The 16,423-nt window shown below is 37.8% G+C and overlaps 1 protein-coding gene across 2 annotated transcripts in view; it reads left to right on the top strand.

Annotated features, from left to right (window-relative positions):
• The first annotated feature begins 274 nt into the window (after positions 1–274).
• b3gnt2b (UDP-GlcNAc:betaGal beta-1,3-N-acetylglucosaminyltransferase 2b) overlaps positions 275–16,423 on the top strand; it is a 28,755-nt gene continuing 12,606 nt past the window's right edge. The window contains exons 1-4 of one of the 2 annotated variants that reach the window (XM_034308331.2): positions 275–333; positions 2,026–2,222; positions 2,361–2,423; positions 4,276–4,396. The gene's annotated coding sequence lies outside the window, so the exon portion shown is untranslated. The other variant, XM_053237595.1, reaches the window with a different exon arrangement.

The following is a 16,423-nucleotide window of genomic DNA, read 5'->3' as shown; positions in this document are numbered from 1 at the left end:
ATTTTATCATGAAATCTTACCTTCTAATTAACAAATTAACATTACTTTGCATTGCATTTATATACATTATAAAATCTATTTAAATTTTTGTTAAATCAGAAAGCCATAAATAATCTCTAAATCATAAAGGCCAAACAAATGTGCTTTGACAGATATATTACTGCATTAAGGTTACTGTGCTGCTGTGTCTGTGCTTCATTAAGATGATTCATTTCCATTTATCCTCATAACTGCTGATAACTGATCATTTATTCATTCATCTTCAGAAACCGATTCCATCTTGGTCAGGGTGGTGGTGGATCTGGAGCAGATCCCTGGCGTACTGGACGTGAGGTCAGAAGACACCCTGGATGAGACATACACATTGACACACCCATTCACACCTAAGGCAATTTATCATAGCTAATCTGCATGTTTCACCGAGGTGAGAGGAAACCAGAGAACCAAAAGAAAACCCACACAGATACCGCTGGGGGTGGGGGGTGGGGGGTGGGGGTGGGGGTGTTAGAGGTCCTAGGTATAGGTTTAGGGTGGGCTGGGACATGTTAAACTTGACACAGACAGTAACCTGAGCTCGATGTGTGAGTCGGCCACCATGCCTCCCCTGATAACTGACGGTCTCCTTTAATACAATTGTCTACATACAGTACATCTTTAACAAGTAGAATCATCCTGCTATTTCAATAAATCTATTTTGCAAGAGTAAAGCCATTGCCTAAATTTACAACAAAACAAAAGAGCTTATCCAGTATATGTGAGTTGGTGCTCCATGTTCACCTACTAGTTCAGTTAATAATTATCTCAGGTGCTTTATTATCTCTAGGTTTGATACAGAAAGATAATTATTTGGATAGCGCATTAGCTAATGATCCATATAACAATGTCTGTGTGGTGCTCCTGATTTTCCAGTGTAGGGAACAGTGAGTAGGGGACTATTTCAAACACAGCTTATTTCTGACTCAAACACCAAAACAGCTCTGTAGTAAAACATTTCATATACATATATATTTGAACCAATTAATTTGGCTTCAAAATGCAGCTACTGCTGTTTTTTTCCAGCTCTTTTGTAAAGTTTTGCCTATTTTTTTTATAGATTACTGTGTCATTAAGCATCAGAAAACACAATCAATTGCATTTAAGATACTGAACAGCATGGCATGATTTGAGGGGAGTGGGTGATGATTTCAGCCTCGTAGCACCACTGAAAGACTAGTGAAAAAACTTCAGACACCAGAGTAGATCTTGGCTGATCAACATTTAGGTGTATGTTCTTTCTGATACTTGCATACAGTAACGTGTAAGTTTGGTTCATTCTGCACAGTTGTGTTTCTCCCATGATAAAGAGGTCAGTCTTCCTTCGTTCTCACAAATGCTCAGGCTATGATAATAAAAGGCGTGGCACACTAGCAGGCACCGAGGATTATTTTCATAATGTTCCTTTACAAAGCTCTGTATAAATGAAAATTGGACTGGCATAGACGAATTTTTTCAGTCAGACTGTAAAAGGATTCCTAATTTAGATTCTTAATAGGTACACAGGAAAAAAAGACAGAAAAAACAATATGTAGAGAGAGAGATAGGAAGGGGGTTGGGGGGCAGGTTGGTTTGTTTTCACCTGCACAATGTGAGAAGGAGAAGCATAAGGGTAGCTGTGTGTGTGTGTGTGTGTGAGAGAGAGAGAGAGAGAGAGAGAGAGATGGAGAGAGATATTCCTTATCCACACTTCATCAGCTTTGAGCCAAATACAGTCTGTATAGCAATACACATACATGCAGTTCATCTCTTTCTTTGGTAAAGTTGCATTTATATATCATAATGTGAAATAAGGCTCTGTTTCAAAGAATAGCCTTATGATTTTCCCTTTAACAGATCAACAAGTCAAAACTTACTAATTACTATCTCTACAAGTCAAGCGAGATGAGCTCAGTGGCGGTGTCCATCTACTCAAATGTCACCTACTCAAGTGTTGTTCTGTGCTAAGCAGTCTGGATTAAAAAAACAGGAGTGCGTATGTGTGTGTGTCAGTTTTATTTCAGAAAGACAGCTAACTCACACCCACTCTGATGCTGTGTGTACTCTGAAAGACATGACAACGGACCAGGACGTAGCCTGACTAATACCTTACTACAGTTTCACTTTAGCTTCCACCTTGGGCCTCAAATGCTGATGTAGGAGATTTCTGAACCTGAAACAGAGCAAAATGCTACAACAAGCACTGCTTTGTAAGTACTAAGCCTAAACCTAAAAGTCAACTACAGTGGATATGCATAGCCTACACACCCCTGAAAATGAAAGTCAGCTAAGTCATGAAAGTTAGCTAAAATGAAAGTCAGCTAAGATCCACCTTTAATGTGTTTTAGGGGAGAAAGAAGAAGAAGAAAAAATGTGCACATCCCTCTTTGCTTGTGATACAGCCATTTTGGGTAAGAGTCCACCTTGGCATATCTTCATTTGACAATTTTATCCCACTCTTCCTTGCAAAAATGCTCCAGATCTATTAAATTGAAGAGGATCTCCAGCGTACAGCCCTCTTCAAGTCATTCCACAGGTTTTTGGGTGTGTAGACTTCTTTATGTCTAATGTATACCAATCAACGTTTCACACGTTTCTACATAGCATAGTAATATGTTGACTTTTTCACCCTGTTGTAAATCTGGTTTTGCTGCTTTCACCATTGGCAAGAATGAAGGATGATGTTGACACTGTCTCAAGGTACATCAGTAGGGAAACCTGGAAAACATGTTTTTTTTTTCACTATGTTGTGTAATCCTACAAATATTGTACTATAAATAGAAGATGTCATTTTAACACTTGGAAAATAGAAAATTTAATTTACACCCAAACACTTATGTATTTCATTTTTTTTTATTTTTCAATATTCATAACAGTTTCTTTCAGTATTACTTTATAGTGCTTTCTTTCAGTATTACTTTATAGTGCTCGCCTTATGACTCACCTAATAAGATAGCTTTGATCACCTCCACCCGGAAACACATTAAATACATTTATATTAAAATATTTGTGGTGTGCTTAGTGATTCTGGTGATAATTTGTTGCTTGGAGAAAATATTTAGCTCCAAAAAACACAAGAGCAAGAGCTTCTTTTCTCACTCATCATTCTTCAGTGTCATTTTCAACGTGAATGTCATATTAATTAGAAATCCAGTGTAGAAGTTGTGTAGACAGCAAACACTCAGAGTCTCAGAATGCAAGGACACAGTGTAGTCTAGTTAGACTAGTTAGAGATCTCCGAGATGATGGTGTGTTGATGGTGTTATTAGCTTGAAAGTTGAACCCTTGGAAACTGATCTGTTTGAGCAGAGTATGCAGATGAGGAGCACTGCCCAGCCTGGAGGACATCCAGAACATAAACCCTGAACTCTTGACCACAACTCCAGCTCCTAACACTGATGCGCACACACACATACACACACACAGCAGCAGGACATAACTCATATATGTAAAATATGACATATTTGCACATTCACTTTTAGTATATATTTATATATATATATATGTTATATAGGTACACAGATACATAATACCTTCTCATATGTGTGCTATTTGTATGCTCTTGCATGTGTCCTCTTACACTATCCCACCCCCCACCCCTTACATTATACCCTTTATATATTGTCTGTATAGTCTATTTCTTGTTTGGTACGCACAGTCTTGTGCACAGTCTTGTCTTTGACTGCACATTTGCTATGAATGTGCATGTGACCAATAAAGCAATTGTGACAAAGCTTTGAATCTTGAAACTTGGAGGTGAGGGAGCTAGACAGACTAAAGTACTAAAGCGCCGCTGCATCGCTCTTTCCTCTCTTTAGGCAGAGATGAAGCACTAGCTCTTACTGGCTGTATCAGCTGTAGCCGAAAAGCACTCTGGGTAGTGTAGGAAACCTTCAACCAATATGCCAGTTTAAAGTTAAAAAATAAAGATAAAAATAAAGCTCAGAATTTCATTACAAACAAAATCCTGGACACTACTGAAGATTGTTAAATGCTGATAGTATTCAGAGTGGATTTTTCCCCCCTTTAACTATAGCACGAGTTAAACTGAGTTAAATGACTGATGAATGACCCATGTAAGAGATTAACCAATGAATTTAGCCGTGTAGGATCACCTCCCACCCAGGTGAGCCCCACGATTCGCTCAGTGTAGTGGCGTGTATGCAGGGTAGACAAAGTCAACAGTAGCATATCGTTTGCATTGGGTTTTCTGATTGGTAGAGGTTGAGTGAGTGTGATGTAATTTTGTCTCGATCTACCCAGCACAGCGTGAAGGCGACATCTGCGAGTGCCTTGGCGAGCGCGCAGGCAGTTTGACGACGGAGAAGGAGACATTGTAACAACAACAGGATGTAAGGAGGTATCTCCGCCGCTGTTTCTAAAGGTAATTCGGGTTGTTTCTTTTTTTAAAGAAAGTGTAACATGAAGTCAAAATGTATTTTATACTACGACTTTTCGGTTTGTTGTGTGTTTTTTTCCCGTGTTTAGATTTACTAGAAGCGAACACACATTTTCATATTTCGTTTGAACTGAGATGAGAAGTTAAGCTAACATCTGTTACCGGCTGACGTTTACTTAATTAATTATTTATTTATTTTCACAGTTTACGTTTTTCGGTTACTCTAGCAAATACCTTTTAACCGACTTTGTTCCCATGTTTTCAGAAAATCATTTTCCTGAGTTAAAAGTTTCCGAGCCAACTAGCTCTGTTGCCAAGGGTTGGGTCGTGTCCAAAATGGCTCTCCTTTCCCTACATAGGTGCACTGCATTAGAAATAAAGTAATGGCCACTTGTTCACACTACATAGTTCATTGTAAATCCGTTTGAGATTCAGCCTTCTTTGCCCAAAGTCGTTACCTTTCTTGGCTGTTTGAAGGTTATGTTAAACCGGTTCTTTGTCGAAGCTTGGTTTCTCAGCAATAATCAAAATTTTAACTTTTCATTTGTCCTCTAGAAAATCGTGTGAGAGGTGTATTAAACCAAAAACTCATGTAAATACGATTCTCCTTTAATTAGTCATAGCTAACATACTCATTTCCCCAAAATAGTCAGACTCTGTCATTGCGATTTTATTCATTCTTTCTTTTTTAAGTACTTCAGATAGTTTAGCGTATTTTCCAACAATATACTGACAACAATGCACTGCGCAGTCGCTTGTCTTTTTTTTTTTTAATGCGGTGGTGTGTCGGTATACCATGATACGAAATCTTACCCTGTTATACCGATAACTGAGCTATAGAGCTGAACAGTGAAGCTCTGGTGAAATAGCCAGAAATGTTCTTCATGATTGCTGGAGAGAATGACGTTGATCAAGCACGAGGTACGAGATGAACATTATTACAGTCAGCTCCAGAACTACTGGCACCCTTGGTAAAGATGAGTGATGGAAACATCGATCCTAACAGAAATATCTGTTTTTTTTTTTTAAGAAGATCACGTGCCAGAATTATTGTCATCACAAATACTTTGCTCGACCTCCCTTTTCCAGTATAACAGCACTGAGTCTTCTATAACGCTTGAGATTACAGAGCAAGCAATGTGAGACCCTCCTCAATACAGAATCTCTTCCCGTCCTCCAGGGTCCTCTCTTTGGGACTCTTATCTTCGGGTCACCCCAGAGGTTTCCCTGAAGAGGTCAGAGGACTGGGAACGGCCACGAAAGCTTGATCCCATGGTTACTTAATATGTTTTGTGTGGATTTGGATGTATCATTCAGATCATTGACCTCCTTGAAGATCCAACCACAGGCCAGTTGTAGCTTCTTGAAGCTAGACTTTCATCTCCTGGTATTTCATGCAGTCCCTACAAGCTTTCCAGGGTCTGTAGAGGAAAAACAGCCCCACAGTTAACACTGAGGATTAGGTTCTTTTCTTTTAAACCAGGCTTCTTTTTAGATTAATGTGTTTGTTGCAGAGAGCTTTATTTTTTTTTCTTCTGACCTTAGAACCCAGTTCTAGCGAAAGTTTCAGTAGTGTCTAGTGAAATCCAGGTGCATAGAATAGTAGGCGTTCTTCTTCTCACCCTTTAAATAGTTTGTTGGCATGGAGGTGGTGTCTAATGGTAGATTTGCAGACTTTCTACTAGCTTTTGCAAATTGTGATCCTTGGAGAAGTTTTTGCCTCTTTAATCATCCTCGTCTCTGTGCGTAGGTTCATAATACACTTTCATCCTCTCCCAGGCAGATTCATTACAGCTCTGTTTGTTTTAAACGTCTTAATTATTGCCCTAGGCATTTTCAGGCATGTAGCTGTTTTTCATAACCTGATTCACGTTGGTCAGTGCACTTTTTTGTCTTGTTTAGTTCATGTATCCTCTGATCTTCCCCATACTGATGAATGGTTAAGGGAATTTGTCCTCTGTTTCTCCTCATATCTCCTCCGCTTAAAGTAAAATCTAACTGGGAACATGCTACAGTTACATTTTATTCCTAAGAATTTCTAGGGGTGACAGTAAATGTGACAAAATGGTTTTGTTAAAAATACTTTTCGATGAGGGTATTTCTTTTTTTATTTTCTTGAACAAATTTACTTCAGCTAAAGGTTATATTTCTTTTAGAATTTCAGCAAGAGATTAAGCTAATTAACTGCAAAGACATCTTCCCCATCTTTACAAAGGGTGTCAGTAATTCTGGAGCTGACTGTATTTGACTAGGTATTTAATTTAGCTAACATTAGTGATATTTTGCTATTTGGGATGGCATGAGGCCATGGCAGCATAGTCATAGATCCTGGTATTTTTAGGGTAAATAAGTATAGAAATGGTCCTAGGCCATTGTAGTCATTTCTTAGGCAACAAAAACATTACGAAGCAATTTACTACTCTACATAGATTGTCTTTAATGGTTCCAGGGGGTTTGTTAAGACCTGTGTTTAACCGTGCTACAATCCTAAAGTGAGACCCACCAGTCGCACAATTGTGAGTTTGTGGAAACAAATTGAAAGTGGAGAGAAACTGGCATAACTTAATTTAAATAAATCACAATTATTAGTTAATTTCTTTGTAAAAGACATTAGGTACAGTCCTGTAACTTTGTCCTATATGCATCTGTCTGTGATTTTCAATAACAACTGGTTGACGTAACATTGACTTGTCCTTGTATCCAGCAGACTAAACTTTTTGATCCAAACGGGGTCAAAGTCACAGCAAGGTCAAATGTCCGAAATAGTTTTTCTTCCATAGTTTCTTTCCTGTTTGTACAGAGATGCTTTTTAAGAATTCACAGTCAGGGACTCGAGACCCATTTTCTAGCTATCTACGAATTTTGCCCTCTGTCTCTGTCCATGAGTAGGAAATTCTTGTTAGTGCAATATCTCAGAAATAAGTGCTTAAATGTAGGATTTGCCCAGATTTATTTATGAACTGATGACATTTTGCCATTGATTCAAACATGGTCAAGGGCTGTTTTACAGGTCTTTGAGGCATGCAAAGTAGTAATATGAAGGACTAGACTTGCTGGTGGCAGAGACATCACAGAGAAATTTCCATAAGCAAAACCACTGAAAAAGCATGTATACCCATGGTTCTTGTGCAAGTCTGGAAATAAAAAAACAAACCATTTATATGGATATTTACTAGACAAAGTAATATAAACTTTGAAACACTATAGATCTAAATATGTTAGTGAAATCTGTTAAACTCTATTAGTGAAAAGAATTTCACTGGCTTCTTCTTCTTCTAGCTTCAGACAATTCCTGATTTTCTGTGTTAAAGTGGCCTCGCTAATTTAACGTTCTCACTTTTCATGCTCCAGGTAATAACTTTTAAAAATAAAACTAGAACAAGAAAAAATTACAGAATAAATCATTAATAAACCAGTGAAGGCTGAGTGATCTGTGAAGCTAGTTCTAAAAGATAATCTAGTAGAACTGAGTAATGTTTACTTTCACTGCTGCTGCTCTGCTTTATGACATTTAATGTCAGACTCTTTGAAAATGGGAAGTAATGTTGAGTTATACGTTTATTATATCTAGATTTTTTATTATTTTTTTACACCACTTCACCTTGAAACAGCATGTGCAGGAAAGTCCTCTCTCATGATGAGGCCAAAGCTGTTGCTTCATACGTGTGTGTACCGGTAGTTTGTGAAAAAAGGGAAATAAGCTCTTTCTCAGACAGAGACATCAGCGGAAATGAGCTACGTTCAACAGTAACTCGCCCTGTTTATGCTCCCATCTTTCTGTTAACACATCTGCGTCAAGAGTTTGGTTGTTGAAGGCTTTTGCATTTTTTTTTTTTTTTTGCACTGAAGGTTAACACCTGCTGACTGAAGCGTAGTAGTGAGTGGGTTATTCGCTGGAAAAAGCTCAGTTGCAGACTTTCGCTCTGATCGATCATCCTGAAGGGGAAACACCTCTCCAAAGGTGAAAGTGATTATCATTACACGACAACACACTGAGAGTGAACCCTCTTCTCTTTCATTTCTCTGCTGCTGGGGTTTCCAACCTTTTTTGTCAGCCGAACCACTTAAATGTAAATTATTTATGTCTAGCACCCCTGAAGATGTTAAGCAGGCCAATGTTGGGTGAAAATTTGTCTGTTGAAAAAGTCTGTTCTACTCATTTACAGCTTTTTGTTGCTGTTTTAATCTGTGCACTTTTGCCTTAAAATATGGTTTTACGGCCAGGTTTTCATGTTTTCTTTCCAAAATGTCTTTTTGAGCAAACTGGCTTCATTTTATCATTAGGAAGTTGCTTCAGGTATATCATACACGTGGGAAAGAGCTTGGCCTTGCTACTGTTCATGCACATAAATCCATAATTTAAATACTCCTCGCTGTACTGACAGCTGTACTTTCCTGCTTTAGAGATTTTGTTGCTTAACTTTTGCTTGTTCCTCATCTTGTGATTTTTTTTTTCTACTGACATTGTGTCTGTCTATTTGAAATGCCTTTTAAGGAGTTCTAAAGATGAAGATACTTCTAGCCAGGAAGATACTTCTACCTAAACACTAATTTATGTTTAGCTCTCAAGTGCTGAGAACTATTATTTCATGACTTGACGCATGAGTAATTCAATCAACCTCTATTATGAGAGCAACAATATATTAATGGCATTTAATTAATTTATATTCCTACTTCATATATATGATTCAAATTTAACTTTTGAATTCCGCCTCCGCCACGTGTACTCTGGGGGTTTCCTCCGGGTACTCCGGGTTCCTCCCCTATTCTAAAGGCATGGATCATAGGCTGATTGGCATCTCTAAATTGTCCATAGGGTGTGAATGGTTATGTGAGTGTGTGTGCAATTGTGCCCTACAATGGGGTTAGCACCCTGTCCAGGGTGTCCCCCGCCTTGTGCCTCTGGCATTTCCATCAGTCTCACGAACCCCCTGCAATGTCACCATGAACCCCTGTTTGGGAAACCCTGCTCTGATATATTGTCTTTGGCCATTTTCCCGTTTTCTGAGTTTGCTCAAGCATATCTGAATTCAGATGAGCCTTGGACCTGGCAGAGTGCACTGACAAATTACTGGTTGTGCTCTGGAGCACGTGTGTGCATGGAATCTTTGCAAATGCTTCAGGGAACAGAACTTCATATCCGGGTGCATGTTTTGAGCAGGTTATGGAGATTGGAATTCATTATACAGTGTGCTACGATATGCAACAAGTATTATCACTAGGAAAATGGTTAAGTAGGCATTTATGATCTCAAGATAAAGCCTGTGGTGTTTGTAAAGCAACATTAGGACAGATGAATACGTTTATCAGTGAGAGCTTGGTTTGTATTTAACATTTTTCTACCTAATTCCTTTCTATGGTGAAATTCCACTAGCTGGTGACAGACCGTGCACTTTGATCGGTTTGTTTATAATTGTATGTGAGCTCACTCTCAGGAAACACTGTTGTGTGTTTTTAGCTGTGTTTTAACTAAGCTGTGAAGCTAATGAGCAGGTGCCTCCCACAGGTATGAAATAAACATGGGGGAAGATAGTGGGTGTGGTCAGGGCCCCATGGCAGTGTGTTTTTAAAAATCACTTTGAAGAAGCAGTGTGGGCTCAGTGGTTAGGGCTAGATGGTTGTAAGTTACCACCAAACTGTCACCTAGTATAAAAATATCACAGAATCACTGTAGTAATCAAGCATGTATCCTGAGTGCATTTATAATGATTGCAAAGCAAGGGTCTAGCCTACTAGAATGGTAATCACTCAACAAGGTTTTGTTTTGGTCTCAGGTCTACAGTACCCTGAATAAAACATAAGTTGTGCTTATTTTACTGACAGATCAAGTGGTATAATTTCATGTAAGGTAGGTTTATTCACCATAAATTTGAAAAAAGAATACAAGAAGATTTATAAAAGTTTCAGAAGTGCTGATTTTCTTTGTACTTGCGTTCGTATGTTGATCACCTGTAACATGGACAGCACATTCCTGACAGCTCATTTGCATGTAGTGACGCCCACAAAACTTCATAAAAGGTCAAGTGCACAGACAGCTGGGAGCATGAAATGAATGATCAGGGTAAAGGCTGAAAGGCAGAAGTGAAAGATTTTTGACTCACTGCTATGTTAAATAAAATATTTAATAATATACACCGATCAGCCATAACATTAAAACCACCTGCCTAATATTGTGTAGGTCCTCCTTGTGCTGCCAGAACAGCTCTGACCTATCGAGGCATGAACTCCACAAGTAGCAGAACATCGCTTAGAGCATCCCAGTGCCTAAGCCAGCTTGCCTTCTTCCCATAGTGCATCCTGGTGCCATAACAATAAACATAAGCAATTTAAACTACTCAGAATATTCCACATATAAAAGTGCAGTAATCAATATAAATTATATGATCAGATGTCGATCAAGCCGAAGCTTACATTAGCTAGTCTTATGCGTACATTTACACAAACTCAGGGGCACGAGTAGGATAAGAATGTTTTTCTGAATTTACAGGGTTTTCACGAATCCCAAATTTTTTGTGTAAACGCTCGTACGAATGATTTATGAATAAATCTGTTTGTATCCAGCTTGATAAAAGAGGCCCATTGTCAGTATTTATCACAATGTCGTTATAAAGAAAGAGTGGCTGTGAGGGGGAAAAAAGTGAGCCAAAAAAACTAACCAGAGCAGCAGTGTGCAGCACTACTTAAAAATAGATAATTGCTTTAGTTCTGGTCAGCAATGCCATGTTCCTCTGTGAGGCTGATAGCAGTTGTGTATGATAAAGTTAGGAACAGGCTAGGAGTAGCAGCAGAGGTGTCAGTATAATGTTTATAACAGTAGCGGATTACACAGGAAAAGGGTTTTCAGTGCAGTCGAATCCCCCTGTGCCAAAAAAACAGAGGTTGCTGTAATATGATTTATGATTATGATTTATGGCAAGCCCAGAGGGAGGAGATTGGAAAATCGCAGGTGGACACAAAAGGGATGAGAACCACTGAAGTAAGGAACTTGAAAGCTTGGAAAGGTCAGTGGTGGTCAAAGTAATTGTGCGAACATATACTGTGAAAACAGTGAAACTGTAACAACCCTACTGTTGGGCCCTTGAGCAAAACACTTCTCTTCTGCTCAGCTCACTTTAATCACTTTGGAATAAATGTAAAAATAAATTACTAGCTAGCAACCAAACCAAACCTGGTCACTAGATCCGTGCTGCTCAGCTCTTCTAATACGAGAGCACATAACCACCGCTGTGATTTTGATTCAGCCTGCAGTGGCAGACATGCTACATATTTCACATTTTGGTGTCTTTTAATTAGCACTATTTTTCCTTTGGTAGCATGTGACTGGGAACGTTAAATTCCCTCAAGTCCTGCTCCAGGGGAATCCTGTGATGTCACACTCTCAGTTACTGAATTCCACACGGAGGCCCACCGGCGTGGAAAATAACTCTGAGGCTTTTCAGAGACTGCAAAGTACACACACATATATGCACACACACTTACAGACACACTCTCTCTCACAGAACTGAACTGTATTTCTGTGTGTTGCTTCGCTGTGTAGTTTAAAATGTGAATTTATGTCTGCGGAAATTCAGTTAGATAGCCAACTTGTTTGAATTCTTTTTTTTTTTTTTTTTTCCTTTTTGTTAGGATGGCTCATTAACACAGTGAGTGTATTTACAGCGTTGTGAAAAAAAATGATGGATTTTGTGTGATTTTGTGAAACAGCACACACCGTCTGCGATACAGAATCGCTTGTAAGTATAAAAGCTTGATCGTAATGCAGCAAGCATGCTGTAATTAGAGCAATTACTCTAATTTTTTTTTGCCGCAAACATTTCCACTAGCTTAATTATAATACTGCTGTTTGTTATCAACAGGATTGTTGGTGTTTGATGATGGTGTAAAATTACGAGAGTTATGGGAATGTTATCATAATGTTGGTGCTAACGAAACATTAATGACTGGCGCACTGGTGGAAATTAGTAGTAATAAGTTGCAGCGTCTGGAATCATTTAAAACTTGAATTGACCTGAACTTTTTCACTCTTCTGAAGAACTTCATCAGTTCTAAGTTGAAGTGGTGGGAAATTCCTGGCCAAATTAGACGCCGTGTGTGATTGACATCTGAGAAAGTGAAACTAACATACACTGCTGGGTAGTCATGTCTGTGTGTCTGTCTGTGTGAAGGGTAGGGCTGGTTAATATGATAATATAATATCGATATCATGATAAATTGCCACACTTTTCTGAGATGTCATGGTTTTGTGATATCTTTTTATAACATTAAAAGTTTTCATTTAATTTTTTTCAATTACATTGAAAATTTTTATAATGAATCGTACTATTAAAATTGAATTACAGCATTTTAGTTTCTTTTTAAAATAAATTTAAAAACTGAGATAATGTGATATCTTTTTATACATTATGTGTTTAAATGGTGTACTTAATCTTTAAAATTGTAAAAGGTTACAAGTTCTTCAGAATTTTTTTTTCCTTTTAACTGTTAAATATTTTTGATTAATTTTTTAAAAATATAAAAATGTTAGTTTTAAATTTACAAAATATGTTTTGTAGACATTGAATAAAGTATTATTTAATAGGTTTATTTTTTTTAAATGCAGCACTACAGTGGTGCTGGTGCTTTGTGAGCAAACCTACACATCGTAGAAATGCCTTTGAGAATAGTGATGTCAAATTTTTTTTTAGTCATATCACTCATCCCTAGGTACCACTCTAACAATGAGGAAAGCTACAGCTCAGTTTCACTCTTGTTTTCAGTCGTAACCTTGAAGTTCTTGCCTTTTTGTTAGAACTAAAACTCTTCAGATGTCGGTTACAGATGCAGTGGCTTTGCATTGCTGCAATTGTAGTTGATGTTTGACCTTTATTCTATATCGGGCTCCTCTCCTGTGGCACTTCACTGTGGCATGCCAGTATCTCTTGGTTACACTGTTGTCATACGTGATTGTGTTGGTAACAACTTCTTAGAACAGACAAGCTGCGACTTAGAAGAATCCTCCTCTATTTTCGGTAGATTTCTATGTAGCATATTCATATTCACATAGTGTGTGTATGATTACCCGAGAAAGGAATGTCACCACAGCACTTCCCTGTACTGAGAAACGAACAGGAGACCTGCTTACTCCAAACTTACTTGTCATGGAAATCTAAGGGCAGCTGTTGAATCCAGTCAAAATTTCCAAAACTGGAACAATAAAGTCCAAATTATTTCAGGTTACTCATGCTTCCTGGAAGATTCTGTGGTGTTCCTGAGAAATTGCACAGAAACAAAGGCACTCCCATGTTTACTAGCTATGTTGGTAACCATAAATATAAATACTAAATAAAGTACTCCACAAAAATGTGCCTTTAACATAAACTTGTATTAATACAAGTCAACATCTGCCCTTAGAATTCCATTGCAAAGTGAATTTTTTTCCCTTCTCAGTACTTTCTTGTTCTTCATAGCAGATAGCTTTATGACAAATGGAGATTCAGAGATTGGAGATGGAAATTAATATAAATATAAAAGAAATGGGTGAATATCAGAAAGTTTGTACACTTTGGCTGAGATGATAGAGTTGTAATGATAAAAGGTGACGGAAACTCATTTTTGGATTGCAATGCTATCTTGAGTGTGTCATTCTCTCCATTTTGATGTGTGTGTTTGCCTTGTGCAATTTAAGTCATCTTGCTTTGTACCAGATTTTTCCTGGTTTGAAATGTGGCAGAGCTGCGTTAGGGCTGGGCGGTATGGTGACATGATATTGAGACTGATGTCGTTGGTGTCTGTTCTTTTATAACTCCTTTGCTACTCACTGTAAAAAGTAACTGACAGGACATCAAAATTGATTTTTTCTACCAGTTGTTTCATTTATTTATTTGTTTATTTGTTTGTTTATTGTAACTACACTACACAAAACAATATGAACCTATAGTGGCTCTTGTTAGCAAAAAGCCTTAGCAAAATTATGTATCGTAATATATATTTATATATATTTATATATATTTATTGTGGTGTAATATTTTTTGCCATACCGCCCACGCTGAAGTTTCAGTATCCTGTCAGTAACATGACGTATGAGTGAGTTATAAGGCTAAGCTGGTTAACATCCTGTGATATGACACTATCACTTCAGTTGCATGGAATTCCAATGCTGTGAAATATTTGGAGAAAGCATCTAAAAGTACGAACATGACAAATTTACTCGAACACTTGGAGCAGAAGCATGCAGAGGAACAAGACTAATGCACAGTAGTACAGTCCAAAAGGAAATGAGCTGCCTTTCTTCACTCAAAAGTCTTGCCAAACTACAGATTAGTTGCAGTGTTATACATAACTGCCTTTTGTGCAGCTGGTAAAGTGCATCAAAAATGAACGGAAATCCCATTGCGAATTTATTTTGCCCAGATCTAATTTCGCTCATTTTTTCTCTCCATTCAGTTTTCCTCCTTTTTCGGGTGCCCCACCCTATCAAAACCTAAAGATCCCTGGGATGCCTGCATGTGGATGTTTGAAGTGTAAAATTTCAGCATAAATTGCTTGTGTTATTGATACACTGTAAACCAGTCCATCCGTATGTTATTACATGCATATATTATTGCTAGAACTGGAACGGTATTAAAAAGTTCATGCTGGTATACAGTTCTTTTACAGTATGTGCTTTCACCTTGGCATTTTCCTGGAAGACTACAACAAAGTTTTTAGGGGAAATCACTTACACACTTTGGATTTCACTAATTCGTGAGGCTGAGTGGATGCTTGATCTTGACATGACTCACTATCTCAGAATGTGTCTAAAGCTTCTCAGCCTGACTCTCTTAATTGGGATATAACCATGCAAAATGTGATGTGCATCATGGGACTGTGCAATTTACTTTGTGGGAATCGACATTCTATTAATTATGCGTCTAATTCAGTTGCACTATTTGAACACCAGAGGTCTCAATCTGTGCAACCCACAGAGATAAAATATAATGCGCCCACAATGGGCCCGATAGCTCCGGGTCATGCATACACACACTATATGTTATACGATTACATGACCACGTTGTAACAGTTTAAAAAAGCTCTTCACTACCTTTCCCACAGCACCAGTCACACATCACTGTGATCTAGAGTGCCCAAGAATGAGGCTGCGGAAGTCACAAATTTTAGCTGGTTTAGCCCGTTTCCTGTTTCCTCAGACTCTGCTACAGAGCACTTTATGTTTCAAACGATCATTTTCCCCAGGTCAGAGACATTGTTTATTTAATCAAATATTCTGGAGAATTTATAAATGTATTTATTTAAGATATGGTGAACTTGTAGTGCATTTTGTTTACAATATTAAACCTCTGTTCTTAGCCATCTTTGATTTATTTAGTTTTCTATAGACAAAATCCACATTGTTTTGCACTGTTTGATTCAGGCATAAAAAAAGGTGTCTTTTAAGTCATAATGTTTCTTCATTCAAATTTTGTTCATAATATTCTGAGAATCAAATCAAATAGAATCATGAACCAGTATCATGAATCGAATCATGAGTGTATTGTTATACCCTTACTCTCTATGACTGAAAGCTAATTACTAGTAGAATTTGATGCCTAGCTCAGCACTTGTGGCATTTTCCACGTCTACCAATGAGAAGTCACTCATACTTGGCGAAGGGTTTGATATTGTGCAGCAAATAGTGAGAATAATTTATGATTTGCAGAATTCAATTACATGAGCACATGTTCATTGACACTGTATCAACTGACACCTCTTTGTATTAGCACAGGATACATTTCTACTAGAGGTTACAACATTGTTCTCACACTGGACAGATCTGTCTCATCTACTTTGTTAATTAACTAACAAGTTGGATCAGGTGTTTTGGGAGTAGAGAAAACTTAAAAGACTGCAGGACACTGGGTCTCATCACTGGAATGGAAAACCACCAGTTTACAGGATTAAAAAAAAAAAGTAATAATAAAAAAGTTAGTCACATCCAAATAAGCTCACATACTTAACGTATAGTTGCTGTGTCTCAATTAAACATCACAAATTCGC

This window comes from Pangasianodon hypophthalmus, chromosome 10 (genome assembly GCF_027358585.1).
Source record: "Pangasianodon hypophthalmus isolate fPanHyp1 chromosome 10, fPanHyp1.pri, whole genome shotgun sequence".
Lineage (NCBI taxonomy): Eukaryota > Metazoa > Chordata > Actinopteri > Siluriformes > Pangasiidae > Pangasianodon > Pangasianodon hypophthalmus.
This window is presented reverse-complemented; position numbering and strand designations above follow the sequence as displayed.